Source organism: Cupressus sempervirens, chromosome 6 (genome assembly GCF_028749045.1).
Source record: "Cupressus sempervirens isolate cs-2001-9-10 chromosome 6, ASM2874904v1, whole genome shotgun sequence".
Taxonomy (NCBI): domain Eukaryota; kingdom Viridiplantae; phylum Streptophyta; class Pinopsida; order Cupressales; family Cupressaceae; genus Cupressus; species Cupressus sempervirens.
Window position 1 is genome coordinate 55,539,932 of NC_143123.1, and position 15,525 is coordinate 55,555,456.

Below are 15,525 nucleotides of genomic sequence, written 5' to 3' on the forward strand. Positions count from 1 at the left end.
ATTAGACATTCCACCTAGGTTTCAAATTTGGTACCTATCAGAAAAAAAAAATGGAGACATAAGATTATGTGTGGATTTCAAGAATTTGAACATTGCATCCTTCAAGGATAATTATGGATTACCAAATATGGAGGCCATGTTGCAGCAAGTAACTGGTTCTAAGCTAATGTCCATGATGGATGGCTTCTCTGGATACAATCAAGTTCTGGTAAAGAAAAATGAACAATTTAAGATAACCTTCACAACCCCATGGGGAACCTATGTGTATGTAAGAATGCAATTTGGCTTGATTAATGCATGAGCTACTTTCCAAGGAGCTATAGATGTGGCATTTCATGATTATAAAAAAAAATTTATGGTTGTATACCAGGTTGATCTTAGATCCTATTCTAAGAAGGCTGAGGATCACTGTAGGCATTTGGAGAATTTTTTTATGAAAGCTTTGGAATATGGAGTATCCTTGAACTCAAAGAAATGTACTCTGGGGTGACAGAAGGCAGATTATTAGGACATATAGTGTCGAAGGATGGTGTGAAGATAGACCCTAAAAGAGTGGCAGCCATTGATAAGGTGCCTAAGCCCAAAAATGTGAAAGGAATATAGTCTTTCTTTGGGAAAGTTAATCTTTTGAGGAGTTTTGTTACAAACTTTGCTAAAATTAGTAGACCTATTTCTAAAATGCTCAAGAAGGGAGCCACTATAGATTGGAATGGTGAGCCTTCACAAGCATTGTGGGATATTAAAACTGTAATAAAAAATGCTCCAGTACTAAGAACTCTAGATTATAAAAATCCTATACACATTTTTTCTTTGGCATCTTTCCACACTGTAGCTATAGTCTTGTTGCAAAAAAATGAAGAAGGGTATGAACAACCCATTGCTTTTTTTAGTAAGTCATTGCAGCCTACTAAATTGAAATATGAGATAAATAAAAGATAAGAATATGCTCTAGTAAAGGCTGTTAAGGCTTTCAGATGCTACTTGATAGGTGCTATTGTCATTGCATTTGTGCCTAGTGCTACTGTCAAAGACATATTTTCTTAGCAAGAAGTGTCAAGAAGAAGGTGTAGATGGATCAATAGGATCCAAGAATTCAATATTGAAATACAGATAACTAATTTGGGAAGAGGTCAAGGTTTGGCTAAACTCATGGCTAAATCTAATTTGGATGCTAATCAGATAAATATGGTAGTTGATGACCTCAGATCTAACTTATGTGACATGGATCATTATGATTGGTATGTAAATGTTCTCTATTATCTTCAACACATGGAAGCTCCCTCCCATTTGATAGAAAATGAAAAAGGGAATACTAAATTACAAGCCATCAGATACATAATTGTCAAAGGTGGTCTATGGTGGAGAAATTTTGAGAGAGTGTTACTAAAATGTATTGATCAAGAAAAGGAAAAAAAGGTTTTAAATGAAATGCATGTTGTAGTTTGTGGAGGACACTATATGGCCAAGACCATTGCACATAAAGTGATGAGAGTAGGATTTTGGTGGCCATCTCTTTTCAAGGATGCTCAAGTCATGACTAGGACATGTGATGCTTGCCAAAGATTTGCTAGAAAACTGAAAATTTTAGGTGATATTCCATCAAAGCCAATTGAAGTCCAAGCACCTTTTCAATAATGGGGTATGGATTTCAAAGGTAAAATCTCTCCCAAATCTAGCACTTCCTATTCCTAGATTTTAGTTGCTACTAACTATTTCACAAAGTGGGTAGAAGCAATCCTTGCAAGAAATGCTACTAGTAAAGTTGTTAATATTTTTTTGCTTAGTAACATTATTTCTAGATTTGGTTGTCCTCAAAAGATTGTAACAGATAATGCAATGTGCTTTAGGTCTAAAGAATTCAAGAAATTTTGTGACAAATATAGAATTACTAGATCAACATCTTCCCCATATCATCCACAAGGAAATGGACAAGCTGAATCTACAAATAAGAGTTTGTTGAAAATAATAAAAAGGACATTGGATGATAATAAGAAAGCTTGGGATTCTAAATTGCAATTAGCCATATAGGTTAATAGAGTGACTATCAAAAAGGCTATTGGTGTGGCACCATTTGATTTGGTATATGGAATTCAGGCTAGAATGCCTTAGAACAAATTGATAGGACTCTACAATTACGTTCATTTATATGATGAAGATACTACAGATGAAATGCAAGAAAGGATGGATGAACTGGTAGGATTGATAGAAACTAGAAGAGAAGCATCTCTTAAGAACCAAAAGTTACAACTACAAGTCAAGAAGCTCTATGATAAAATAATGGTAAGCAAGAAGTTTGAAGATGGAGATCTAGTCTTAATGTGGAATTCAAAAATTGAGGATAAAGGAAAACATGGAAAATTTGATCCTATCTAGTTAGGACCTTATTTGATTGAAAATACTTGGGGTGAGGATTCTTATGCTCTCAAAGATCTTTCAAATAATATTCTTTAGCTGCCAGATCATGGATAGTTCTTGAAGAGGTAATTTTCTTAAAAAATACTTCTTTTTCTCCATGAATAGTAGTCTAGGTTTCATTGTACATTCTGTATAATATTTGTGTCTTCTATATAGTCCCTATATATTCTTTTGTTCTTCATTTTTTCTATCTCTAAGTTGTAATAGTTTTTAAGGTCAAGCTCATGGTTTGCTTCTCCCAGGGATTTTGAGCCCTCATATGAATCTTTCTTATTCATTGTTCCCATACAGAGCCACTATTGGCCTAGTTTTTCACCACCTTTGTTTTGTTGTATTTAGCAGTGAAAAACCCTAAATGTGCACTCCAAGTAATTTGAAATTTGGTTAAAAAACCCTAGGCAAAAAATTCACCAAATAACCTTGTGCCTTGCCTTGTTTGGCCCTCACCTTTGAAAACTTTAGAAATTATTATGTCAAATAAATTTTGGCGGGACATTTTTATCCTAAAGGTTTATCCATGCAAAGATACCTTTATTGCATTATTTTATTTGAAAAAGGTCCAAGTCACGATATTTGTGAAGCATCATAGATCCTTTTAAGGTTGAGGGTTGAGGCTTGTCCATAATATGGAGCTGCAAGGTCTTTAAATATTGTGGGCAAGCACCTTTTCGACACATAGGCCCTGCTAACGTTTAAGCCTTAGTTCACCACAAAAGGTTCGTGGTTGTCAGAGCTAGTCAGACCTTCTTGTAGAGTTGTCATTATTCTCACACACATTTTGAAATTCTTGCAATATCATTGGATTGTTCTTTAATGAAGGTATTATTCTATAGTTTGGAGTTTCTGGTCGTTGATCTTGCAATGAATCAAGGGCTATAGCACATGCCTGTAATAATAAAGTGCACAAATGTTATACTTTGTAGAGAAGTGCCAATGTGATGCATGGAATAGTGTGACATCATGGGCCAGCCTTTCTTAGAGGATAATAACAACTTGTCTTATGTGGTACTTGTTAGATAAGCTGGAGTATAGAGAAAGCATCTCATTGGTCTAACTAGCTGACTAGATATTACATTCACATAATATTTTTGATCGCCGTCAATCTGAATAAGATCTAGGGTTAGTGCTTACCTACAATATGGACTTGCTTGACATTTAATTAATGTGGGCAAGTAGGCATAGTGGGACTAAGACTTAAAGGGAATGATGAGTCATGCCATGCTAGAAAGGTCAGATTAAGTAAAATGCACTCATTGGTGGAATATGACAGGTATGCCAAGTTAGAAGCGGTGATGTCAAGGGTGCTAAAACTTTAAATGCCACAGTCAAATTTGTCAAAGCACGTTGGTAAAAGGATGATATTTTATTGGTTAAGTCAGCTGAGTGGGCCGTGAAAGAAAAGGACTTTGGCCCATCATTGATCTAGGAAAGATCGATGGAGAACGCATGCCCGCAATAAGAAGTTGCAAGAATTTTAAGTAATGTGGGCATGTGCCCTTTTGACACATGGCCAAGGGTTCTAAAAGTTTTGAAGCTTTTTGTTTTTTCAAGTAAAGCTGTCTGATCATCATAGGATCAAAGGGTGAAATTAAAAGTTGGAGCACAAACACGAAAATAATTGCTACAGGAGATAATATGATTCAGAGTTCCTTCGTGCGACCTTAATGCATGGGTATAATATAAAAATTCACCATTACTAAATCAAAAAGTTGCAAATTTTCTCAAAACAAGAGGATGTCTAGCTTAAGAGTGAGGAAGAGATATTATAGGCTCATAGGGGAGTCAAGTTTAGCGATGACCACCAAGCCCTTGTTATTTGGTCAATTGAAAAAAAAGACAAGACCAGAATGTAGGAAATCTCTACTGCACAGCATACTGGTGCATTGATAGTTTTCAAGGTTGGTGAGGTAGGCAGTAAGTAGATAATAGGAATGGCCTTAGAAATGTTAAAATTTGGTAGTGTTGTATCTAGCCAGGAAGAAGATAGATTTTCCCAACTCAATGCTAGGTTTGAAGAAGTTTTGAAAGCATATGAGGAGAGGGGTATATAGATACAATCAGTAGAGAACAAAATATCTCAAATGGAGAAGGTACTTGGGGAAAAAATTAGTACAAGAAACCAGTAAACCAAGGATTATGTACCCTCCATGGCCACCAATTGAGCCTTTTCAGTCCACTCCAATTGTTGAAATACCAGACACCCCAGGAAAGGTCATCATTCTACACTGTAAAGGAATTTGAGGAAGAAAAGAATAAATTATATGCATTGCATGTGGAGCTAAATGATTAGTGTGAAGCAAAATTGAGATAGGGTGTCATGTATTTAGTAGATAGAATTGAATGGCCATCATTTTTTGATTTGTTATCAAGGATGAATTGAAGAAAAATGAGGGTAGTTTCAGACCCCTTATGCAGAAATGGATAGAAAGGAATAAATATATCACTACTATGTGTATATCTTTCATTCAATTACCATGTCATCAAATAGAACAGATCTTTGATTTTCTAAATAAATTGCAAGGTTTTGATGACAAACATGATTCTTTTCAAAAAAGATTAATTTTTTTTTCCAAGCATATTATAGAGAAGTTTGATTTATTTCCTTGTGCTTTAAAGACCATTGATAAAGTGAAGGAAAAGGAAGAGTGGAAAAGAGAATTAGATGAAATAATTTATGAAAGGATGAATAAAATCATTAATGAGACTCGTCATTTGTTGTGGAAAAGGACAAATGAAGAGCTAGTAAAAGTGTAGTTATTCTATAACACCATCAAAAAAGATCTGATGGATATGGAGGCAATTGCAAATTCCCTGATAACTGTACAAAGAGAAGTCCTAAGTTTTGATTGGCCAGATGACACTGCTTATAATGAGTGGAAAGATAAGTTCATGTCTATAGAGTAGATGTTAGAAGATGATGAGGCAAAAGATGATGCAAGTGTAACTGTTACTTTAACAGTTGAGGACGAAGATAGAGAAAATCCCCAAGTGAAAGTAAACTTGCAGGTAACTAAAGAGGACACATCACTTTCAAGCCTCATGGTCACTTATTCTGAGGAATTAGATTCATAGAAGAATCAAATCTTTTTACTTTGTTGATTCCAAGGGATGTAATAGAAAGGGGCCTACAAAAGGAATGTTTGATGTATAAGTCTTTCTGTTACTTACATTTTTGTCATTTTGTGATAGGTGTATGTAAATATCTCTTGTAAAAGACACCTATCAATTTCTCTTAGCCTGAAGCTTGTTGTATCTCATACTATATAAGTGAGATTCTAGGGCTAGAGAAAGGGTCTGATTTCTATTGTTTCTAGGTGATATACTTAGCTTGGTTTCGGTCCAATGTTTGAGAAAGTTTTATGATGTATTATCTCTGTTAGTTCTTGAGGATACATTAATATAGAATGCTCTTTGTGTTTTTCCTAAGGTCATTCTGAGTTTACTGCAAATGTATACAATTTTCAAAGAAAATGAATACAAATTATGAGCTATCCCCATATCAGTTCTTTCTAAATTTTGTCTCCTTTTAGTTACTTGGTCATCTTGATATTGTATGAGTAAAGGCTTGTGCAATTAAATGCAATCCAGTTAGTTTGTATATCTGTTCAACATTGCTATTAGTTCAATGGATTAAGTAAAAGCTTTGATGAATTTGATAAGGTTGCTATACTAGTAGAAAGGATTTCTGAATGATGAATTCTGATAAGAATTGCTAATAATATTTTTTGTAAGGAAACAAATTAGATCTAAGGATTTGTAGTAGACTTAAACCCTAATGGATTAGGCACTGGTCAAATTGATTTAGCTAGAAGAGAAATGTGTCATAACTGGTTTTCAAATGCAAAATAATAATCAATTTTACTTTTATTTCCTGAAGATCTTCAAAGTTGGTCGGTACTTGTTTGCATGGAATGTTTTAGCTTCAATTAGCCACTATTGCTAAGAACATGTGCAGATCTATAGAAGAATTTTGGCCAAATCTATTATATGGGATGTGTCTATCAAATTGTCAAGAATTATGCATGTATTTAAGGATTTGAGATGAGAATCAGAATGAAACTGAAATAATTCTCATACAGTGTTTCCTAGTCTTGAATCATCCCTGGGGTATACCGACCTTGGTTTTCTAGAGCCTAAAGAGTAGAAAACAACCCTTGGTTTTGTTGAAGTTGGGTCCAAATGGTTTGCACATATAATTGTTAATAGGAATTGGTTAATCATTAGATTGTGTGAGTGATATCATTTTGCTATCAAGCATTTTGTTGATTCAATAGTTTTATAACACCAACAAACCTAATTAGGATTTGAGAACTTTCTAGAACACCTCTTTGATGTAAACCATTTCTTTACTTAGTACAATTGCATCTTATCAATTTTTGTTGCAAATCAAACTTTGATGTAATTGTTGTATTACTTGGCAAATATTGTGTTCTTCATGCAATCACCTATTGAATATTCTACTCGGTTACAATTGTGTAGTTCAGTAATGTCCTATGACTCAGTTATGTCTTTGGCTCGGTAAGTACAAAATCACCTGGTAAATACCTATCTTGATCATAACTATTAAACTTAATCATTTCCTCCATCATTTGGTCAATATAGTAACTCAGTTGATATGCTTTTTGTCTCTTGGCGACTTTTGACACTAATTGCTAGCTTGATAATATATGGGAGTAACAGTGTGTTGATTCGTGATGGTGTTGGTTGTTGGATTGGATCAGTGTAGTTGTTTAGGTTGTTGAACTCAATGCAATAGGTGGATGTTGTTTTTTGTTTTTTGTTTTTTGTTGGCTACATCTTGGTCTAGTTGTAGGGCCTTTTTAGATGGTGACTAGTTTTAGATTTTGTCCCAACCTAGTTAGTTGTTCTAAGTTCTATTTTATATTCTTTTTTGTTGTTTGTTCTAGTTTGGGTTATGTCTGGTAAGTGTCACTTCTTGTGACCTTATTTCTATTTTCTATTGACTTGATGTTATTTTGATTTAATGGATTTGGGCCCTTCTCACATTACTTAATCAAAACAATATCATCATTTTCATCTCCATTTGAACCAATTGATTCTTTTCTATTTTGAATTCTTATGGAAGTTTTACAATTCTTTCTATGATAGATGTTCCAATAATTATTTATTTCATTATTTGTTCACCCAAGCAGCATTCCTAGATATATATACATATACATATATATTATATATACATATATATATATATGTATATATATATGTATGTATATATGTGTATATGTATATATATGTATGTATATATTTATATGTATATGTGTATATTTATACATATACATATAAATATATACATACATATATATATATATACATACATATATATATATACATATACACATATATATACATATACATATAAATATATACATACATATATATACATATACACATATATACATATATCTATCTATATATGTATGTATATATATATACATTTATATATATGTATATGTATATATACATGTATATATGTACATATATATATATATATATATATATATATATGCTTCCAAATGGAAATGAATACATAAATTTTGGAACATTTTATTGACAAACCGGTTGCCAAGGAGACAATGTAATCTAATTATAAGCTCCTCCTCATCACTTGAGATGTTTCCACACTTGATATCTGGTCGGTGATAGCTCAACCAATGCAATCTACAAGTCTTTCCACACTTATTTACATCTGCAACCATCATTTCTCTACATTTGTAGAACACTATATATATATATATATACATATATATACATGTATATACATGTATATACATGTATATACATGTATATACATGTATATACATGTATATATATATATATACATGTATACATATATATGTATATACATGTATATACATATATATGTATATACATGTATATACATGTATATACATGTATATATATATATATATATATATATATATATATACATATATATATACATGTATATATATATATATACATGTATTTACATGTATATATATATATATATACATGTATATACATGTATATATATATATATATATATTTATACATGTATATATATATATATATATACATGTATATATATATGTATATATATATATATATATATATACATGTATATATATATATATATACATGTATATATATATATATATATATATGCTTTCAAATGGAAATGAATACATAAATTTTGGAACATTTTATTGACAAACCGGTTGCCAAGGAGACAATGTAATCTAATTATAAGCTCCTCCTCATCACTTGAGATGTTTCCACACTTGATATTTGGTCGGTGATAGCTCAACCAATGCAATCTACAAGTCTTTCCACACTTATTTACATCTACAACCATCATTTCTCTACATTTTAGAACACTATTAAATATCATTCAATTTCCACAATCTACTAGTAAATATTAGTTTTCATTTTTTATTTTATTTTGTGTTTTTAGTATCAATATTCATAATCACATTCTATGATATATTATCAAAAAAAGAAATATAAATAATCACCAATCAAAAAGTATGATCTGAAACATTGATACTAAAAACACACAATCAAATCTAGAAACAAATTGATATTTAGATTATCTTAACTACTAATTATCATATTAGTATCAATTTAAGAATTTTATGTATTTTTCTTCTATCATCCAAAAGATTTCCTAAATCCATATCAGTACCCATCTAAAAGCTTCCAATGCACTAACTTGAATATTATTTAATTAAACTATGTCTATTTTACTATTTTTCTCAATCATTCAAATGATTTTCTCAATGCACATCAGTACCCATCTAGGAAATTGTAGTCTGTTAAACATTTCTAGATTGTATAGTATATTTATCCACTTTATCATTCATAAGATTCTTGCAGTCCATTAGTAGTTCCCAATTAATATCAGTGCCAATCATGTGTTATACTTTTTGTGAGAGAAATAAAATAAAATTAAAAAAAAAACTCAACTCTAAAAATTCAAATTCACCTACCAAATATAAATGCTTGCCATCCATGGGTGCCTAAAGGAAATAACTTGATAGCGTAGATGGGCATGGGGCTCGACGACAACTTGCATTCTATGCAAATTTCCAACACTCCCCCTTTTTCCTGAGACCCACAAACTAGGATCACACTTGATCCAAATCAACTACAGCAAGACTCTCTCTTAGGTGTACAAAAGGTCGAATGCTTAATGGGTTTGTGAAGATGTCTGCCAGTTGCTGCTCAGACTTACAAAATTCCATTTTTATATCCCCATTCTCCACCAACTCTCTAATGAAGTGATATATGATCTCTATATTCTTGCTTCTCCCATGGAAGACTGGATTCTTGAACAATACAATTGAGGAAATGTTGTCACAATAAATTGCGGTTCCATTCTCTTGCCTTTCATTCAAATCTATCAAGATCCTTCTTAACCAAATAGCTTGACATGCTACTATATTTTCTGCTATGTATTCAGCCTCTATTGTAGATTGAGCAACAATACGTTTCTTCCTGGATGCCCATGAAATTTTACCTGATCCCATATCAAATACATATCTGGAAGTGTTCTTCCTATCATCTATACTTCCAACCTAATCACTATCTATATAACCTACCAATTTGAATTCATTTGCTGTAGTATATAAAATTCCAAATCCCTTGGTACCTTTCACATACCTTAGGATCCTCTTTCCTACTTGCCAATGGGAATCATTTGGTGTTTCCATAGATCTGGAAATCAAACTTACTGCATGCATCAAGTCTAGCTGAGTTGCAGTCAAATACATTAAATTTCCAACCATACTCTTGTATAGTATTGGATCCACTCTCTTGCTAGAGTCTTCCTTGGTCAACTTTAGACCTATTGCAGTTGGTGTGGGGGTTGGCTTACTATTCTACATTTTGATTCTTTCCAAGATCTACCCTGCATATTTTTCTTGAGAGATGAAGATGCCATCATGCATTTTTTTTACTTCTATGCCTAGAAAGTACTTCAAGAGACCAAGGTCAGTCATCTCAAATTTATTTTTCATGGCCTCTTTGAACTCACCAATTAGAGCCTTGTCATTACCAATAAAAATCAAATCATCTACATATTAGACAATAATCAACACATTTCCATTTGCTGCCTTGATGTAGAGAGTAGGCTCACCATTGCTTTTGCTAAAGCCATTGCTCATCAAATATGAGTCAATCCTACTGTACCATACCCTTGGAGCTTGCTTGAGCCCATAAAGATCTCTCTTCAATCTATATACTTTGTGTTCTTCACCTACAACTTCATAACCACGTGGCTGCTCCACATAGACTTCTTCCTTCAATACACCATTCAAGAAAGAAGACTTCACATCCATTTGAAATACCTTCCATTTGTGTTGAACTATAATTACTGTGAAAACATGCACACTTTCCATTCTTGCAACTAGGGCATATGTCTCATCATAATCTCTATCATATTGCTATTTGTAGCCCTTGACTACCAACCTTTCCTTATGCCTATCAATCTTGCCTTCAACATTACATTTGGTCTTGTAGACCCATTTCACTCCAATCACTTGCTTTTTGGGAGGCAATTCAGTTAGCTCCCATGTCTCATACCTTTCTATAGCATCTATCTCCTCATCCATGGCCTTACACCATTTCTTCTCCTTAACAACTTCTTCAGAATATATTGGATCACTATAAGAAAGTAATATAAAATTAACACTCTCATCATAATCTTCATACCTTACATCTTGTTATATCTCCCTAAGACTCTTGGTCTTTCTTGGTAATAGGGAGGAGAGTGTGGGATTAGAATCTTTACTATTGCTACTTTGTCAACCAGCTTGGTCTTCACTGTTACTTGGCACCGACACTCGGTCATGCCTAGAGGAGCTCATCAATGACTGGGGCTACTTTCCTTTTCTTCTATCTTCTCCATCTTCTTGCTGTTCATCAGCATCCTCTTCACTCATAATTACCATTTTACTTGAGGTGCTTAGTGATTCATCAATTGGTCCATACCATGACTGATTTTCAAGAAATTTCACATCTATTGAGAGAATCATCTTGTTGTTCAGTGGGTCATACAATCTATATGCCTTTGATTTTGAGTTGTACCCTATGAAGATGCACTTCACACCTTTGTCATCTAATTTCTACCTTTTATCTTTAGGCACATGTGCATATGCAACACATCCAAACACCCTTAGGTGTTCAACTATCCATTTTCCTCGTGACCATGCTTCCATTGGAATTCTATCATAGATTGCCTTTGTGGGACACCTATTAATTAGGTAAACTGTTGTTCCACAACCTCTTCCCAAAATTCAGTTGGGAGACCTTTCTCTTTCATCATGCTCCTTACCATTTCAACAATGGTCTTGTTCTTTCTTTCAGCCACTCCATTCTATTGTGGTGTATAGCTAGCTATGAGCTCTTTCTTTATGCCATGTTTCTTACAAAAATTTACAAAAGAATTGGAGGTATACTCCCCTCCTCTTTCTGATCTTAGGACCTTGATATAGTGTCCATATTCTTTTTTAGCCTGGGCTTTGAACTCAAGAAACTTATCAAATGCTTCAGATTTAGATTTCAAAAAATAAACCAATGTCCTATGACTAAAATCATCAATAAATTTCATGAAATAAGTACTCCCCCCAATGGAAGTAACTTGCATAGGACTGACTAGGTCAATATGCATTAACTCTAATAGATATCTAACCCTCCTAGAATATCTAGAATTAAAGGGAAGCCTATGTTGCTTACCCAAAATACAAGCCTCACACTTGTCACATGAATTTCCTATTCATGGAAAACCTTCTACCATTCTTTTATTTAACAATAAATTTAAACCAGTATAGCCAAGATGACCATACTTGAGGTACCATAGCTGTGAAGGGTCTTCAATCACAATCCTTAGAGCTGATTGTGTGGGAGGTGCAACACAATCTTGAGATGAGAAACATGTCTCTATCCTCAAGGGAAATATTTTGTTCCTTGTCATTTGAACTGCTACAAGTAAGTTCTTGCTCCCATCCTTTTCATGAATGATACACCTGTCATTCTCCGTCAGCACTTTGTATCATAATTTTTTCCATTGAAGGGTGGTGGCTACTATCATATCTTTCCTACATCTCTTTCCTTGTTAAATATCCCAAAAAAATTTCCCTAACTCACTGTGGAGGTGGGGCTTCAAAACTCTAATACCATGTGAGAGAAATTAAATTAAATTTTAAAAAAAACTCAACCCTAAAAATTTTCTCGGCTCATGAAGGTGTCGAGTGAAATTTTTCTTGGCACCAATAGAAGCCAAGTGACAGTAAGGTGCTAAGTAACTCGACACAAGAGGAAGCTAAGTGAGCTCGTCATCAACTGCAATGCTTAGTAGCAAGTGGAAGCTGAGTAAGCTCGACAATCAAAGGAAGTGTCGAGTGAACCTATAAGCTAAACTTACAATTAAAATTTCTTCACCATTAAAACTAGGAAGCCAAGCATTCAACAAAGAAATTTTCAATTGAAAAATATGCAATGATGGATAGGAGAATAAAAACAATAATATTTATACCTACTTGCTTGCTTGCTATTGAAATATTATAAACTATTATAAAAAAAAATTTGGGAGCATTTCACTTCAACTAGAAAACCCTAGAATCTTGTAAACTTGGAAAAACCTAAAAAATTCAAACTTCAAACTTGCAGCTCTAATGGCTGCATACTACAATGCCTAGAGCAATCATTGCTTCAACAAGACAAATCCAAAAAACTATGAACTTATAGAACTTCCTTTTTGTCTACCTGCAAAATGATCTGCACACTTTGTGCTTGTTCCTTTTGTTCTACTGAACACTGAAACTTTTCTTCCTTCTTCTGCTCTATCAGTCTATTGCAATTAATTCAACCACTAGAATGAAACATTCATTATGACTATATGCCATTTTCCCTCTCAACATTCAAAAATTTAGATTCACCTACCAAACATAAATGCTTGTCGTCCTTGGGTGCCTGTCGAAAACAACCTAACATGGTAGCTAGGCATGGGGCTCGAGGACAACCTGTAGTTTGTGCGAATTTCAAACACTTTTCTCTTTTTATCTTTCCTCAATACATGTCAATGTGAAACTAGTACAAATATAGAAGCTCCTAAATCCTTTTGTGGGTGAATAAGAAAACATGGATAGTTTTTATGGTAGATCATGACTAGTGAAATGAAAATTAGAAAGAGTATCATTGTTGCAAACACAAATTGAGACTGAAATCTATATGCTTTATTGGAAAGAGATCTCCAACCACCATTTTCAATTTAGTCATTGAAAATGAGTTTTAATGTATTCAAAATCAAGTCCTCCTAGATTTTCTAAGTTCTTCTATTGAGACCTATTTTTGAGGGAATTGGTTAAATATTATATAGTAAGTTTAATTCTTAGACTAAAAGTATTAAATAGTCAAAATTGACTTTTTTTTCCAAACTTAATTCTTCCTTTAATATGTAATATTTTAAAATAGTTGAATAGCAAAGACTTAACCATTTTGACTATTTTCAGCAAATTTACACTACAATGGTGCACTATATATATATAGGAAAAACCTTCTATTGTGTGTTACAAACATGCTAATTCTATCATTGATAACCAAGTGAAACATGAATATTTTAGAGTAAACATCATGCCTATTGGTATTAGACAATATTATTAATGTTAAAGTATTGGAATTGGGTTCTCCATGAGATTTTACTACCGACATTCCATAAATTTGAAGAAGAAGAAATTGCTTGGTAATCTATATCTTGTAGATTAGTTTTCATAGAAAATAATACTGAAACAAATGTACAAAATCAATACAGTAAAATAAATTGTTCTATATTTAGTATTTCTCTCAGATGAGATTTGATATGGTAAAATATTGAAGCAAATAGAATAGGATGATTTCTTCTCTCCCTTTCTGATAACTTCTATTCTTAGTCTATAAAGATAATTTTCAAGTACTTTTTATTCTCCATCTCCCTTAATTTCATTAGCTTACCATGAATGGTCAATATCACCAGGGTTGAATCTTGTAGGAACATGATATATATTCCTAAGCGTTATATTGTAAAGAATAAAAACAAGGTTTTCCAATATTTAGATTACTTGACTGTTAATTTTTATAATAACTATAGGGTAACAGTTACAACTATAATAAAAACTATTTCTATAAATTATTAATATGATGAAAGTCAATAAACTTTGAAATAACAAAAAAAAAATTGAACATTAACAAAATTAAAATATAAATTGAAAGATTATGATGGTCGATTTGTGAGGTTTTGAGATAATAGAGTTAATCTAAAAGATTGTGATGCTAGATTTCTAAAGTTTTGTGATAATACAGATCTAGAAATATTACTAATATAGGAACTCTTCATTAGGATGATAATATGCCTATTGTGGATGTATATTGTTCATATATGGCCTGAAACATAAGTTCTTAATTGTGTTTCATATTTTTATATGAATGGGTGTGATGTTTGGTACAAGGACAAGAGATAACATCTTATTTCAAACAATGATACACAGTGATATTTTTCATGGAGGAAATATCATTGAGAATTTAGGTTAGCAATAATGATATGAGATATAGAGTGATTTAGAATATCATATTGACTTTTATTGTGACTTACTTTGTGTTCTTAAGGAGATAAAAAAATTTAACATGAAAGTTTTCAAAGTAGAAAATCAAGTTTCTAAAGAAAGAAAAATTATGATGATTCATAATTAAAAAAATTAGTTCAGTTGCTTGTTCAAAGAAAAATGTTTGAAGAGTGAATTTAGAAAGAATTAGTATCATAGGTAGAGGCATGTAATCTAAAACTAGATTTTGTCTACTTGAGAATGAAGCTAACAAGCTATGAAAGTACTTGCAAGTTCTAAAATCTCTCATGCAAACAAAAATAATGCAATGTTTGTAAACATTAAGGGATTCCAATAGTGAAGGAAAAAAAATGCAAACAAATATTACTACAAAAAATGACCATAGCATGTTGTAATTATATGTTTAGATGAAGAGGGAAACAAAAATTTATTTAAAAGATCATCAATTGCTATAGATAGAACATTTCTAATCAAGTTGAACTTCTATTTCTTTGACTACTATTTCTTTTGTAATCAA

General features: G+C 32.4%; 1 pseudogene; it reads right to left on the reverse strand.

Moving 5' to 3' along the window:
* LOC149551110 (transcription factor MYB1-like) overlaps positions 1 to 8,129 on the reverse strand; it is a 47,978-nt pseudogene extending 39,849 nt beyond the window's left edge.
* Between the last annotated feature and the right edge of the window lie 7,396 nt (positions 8,130 to 15,525).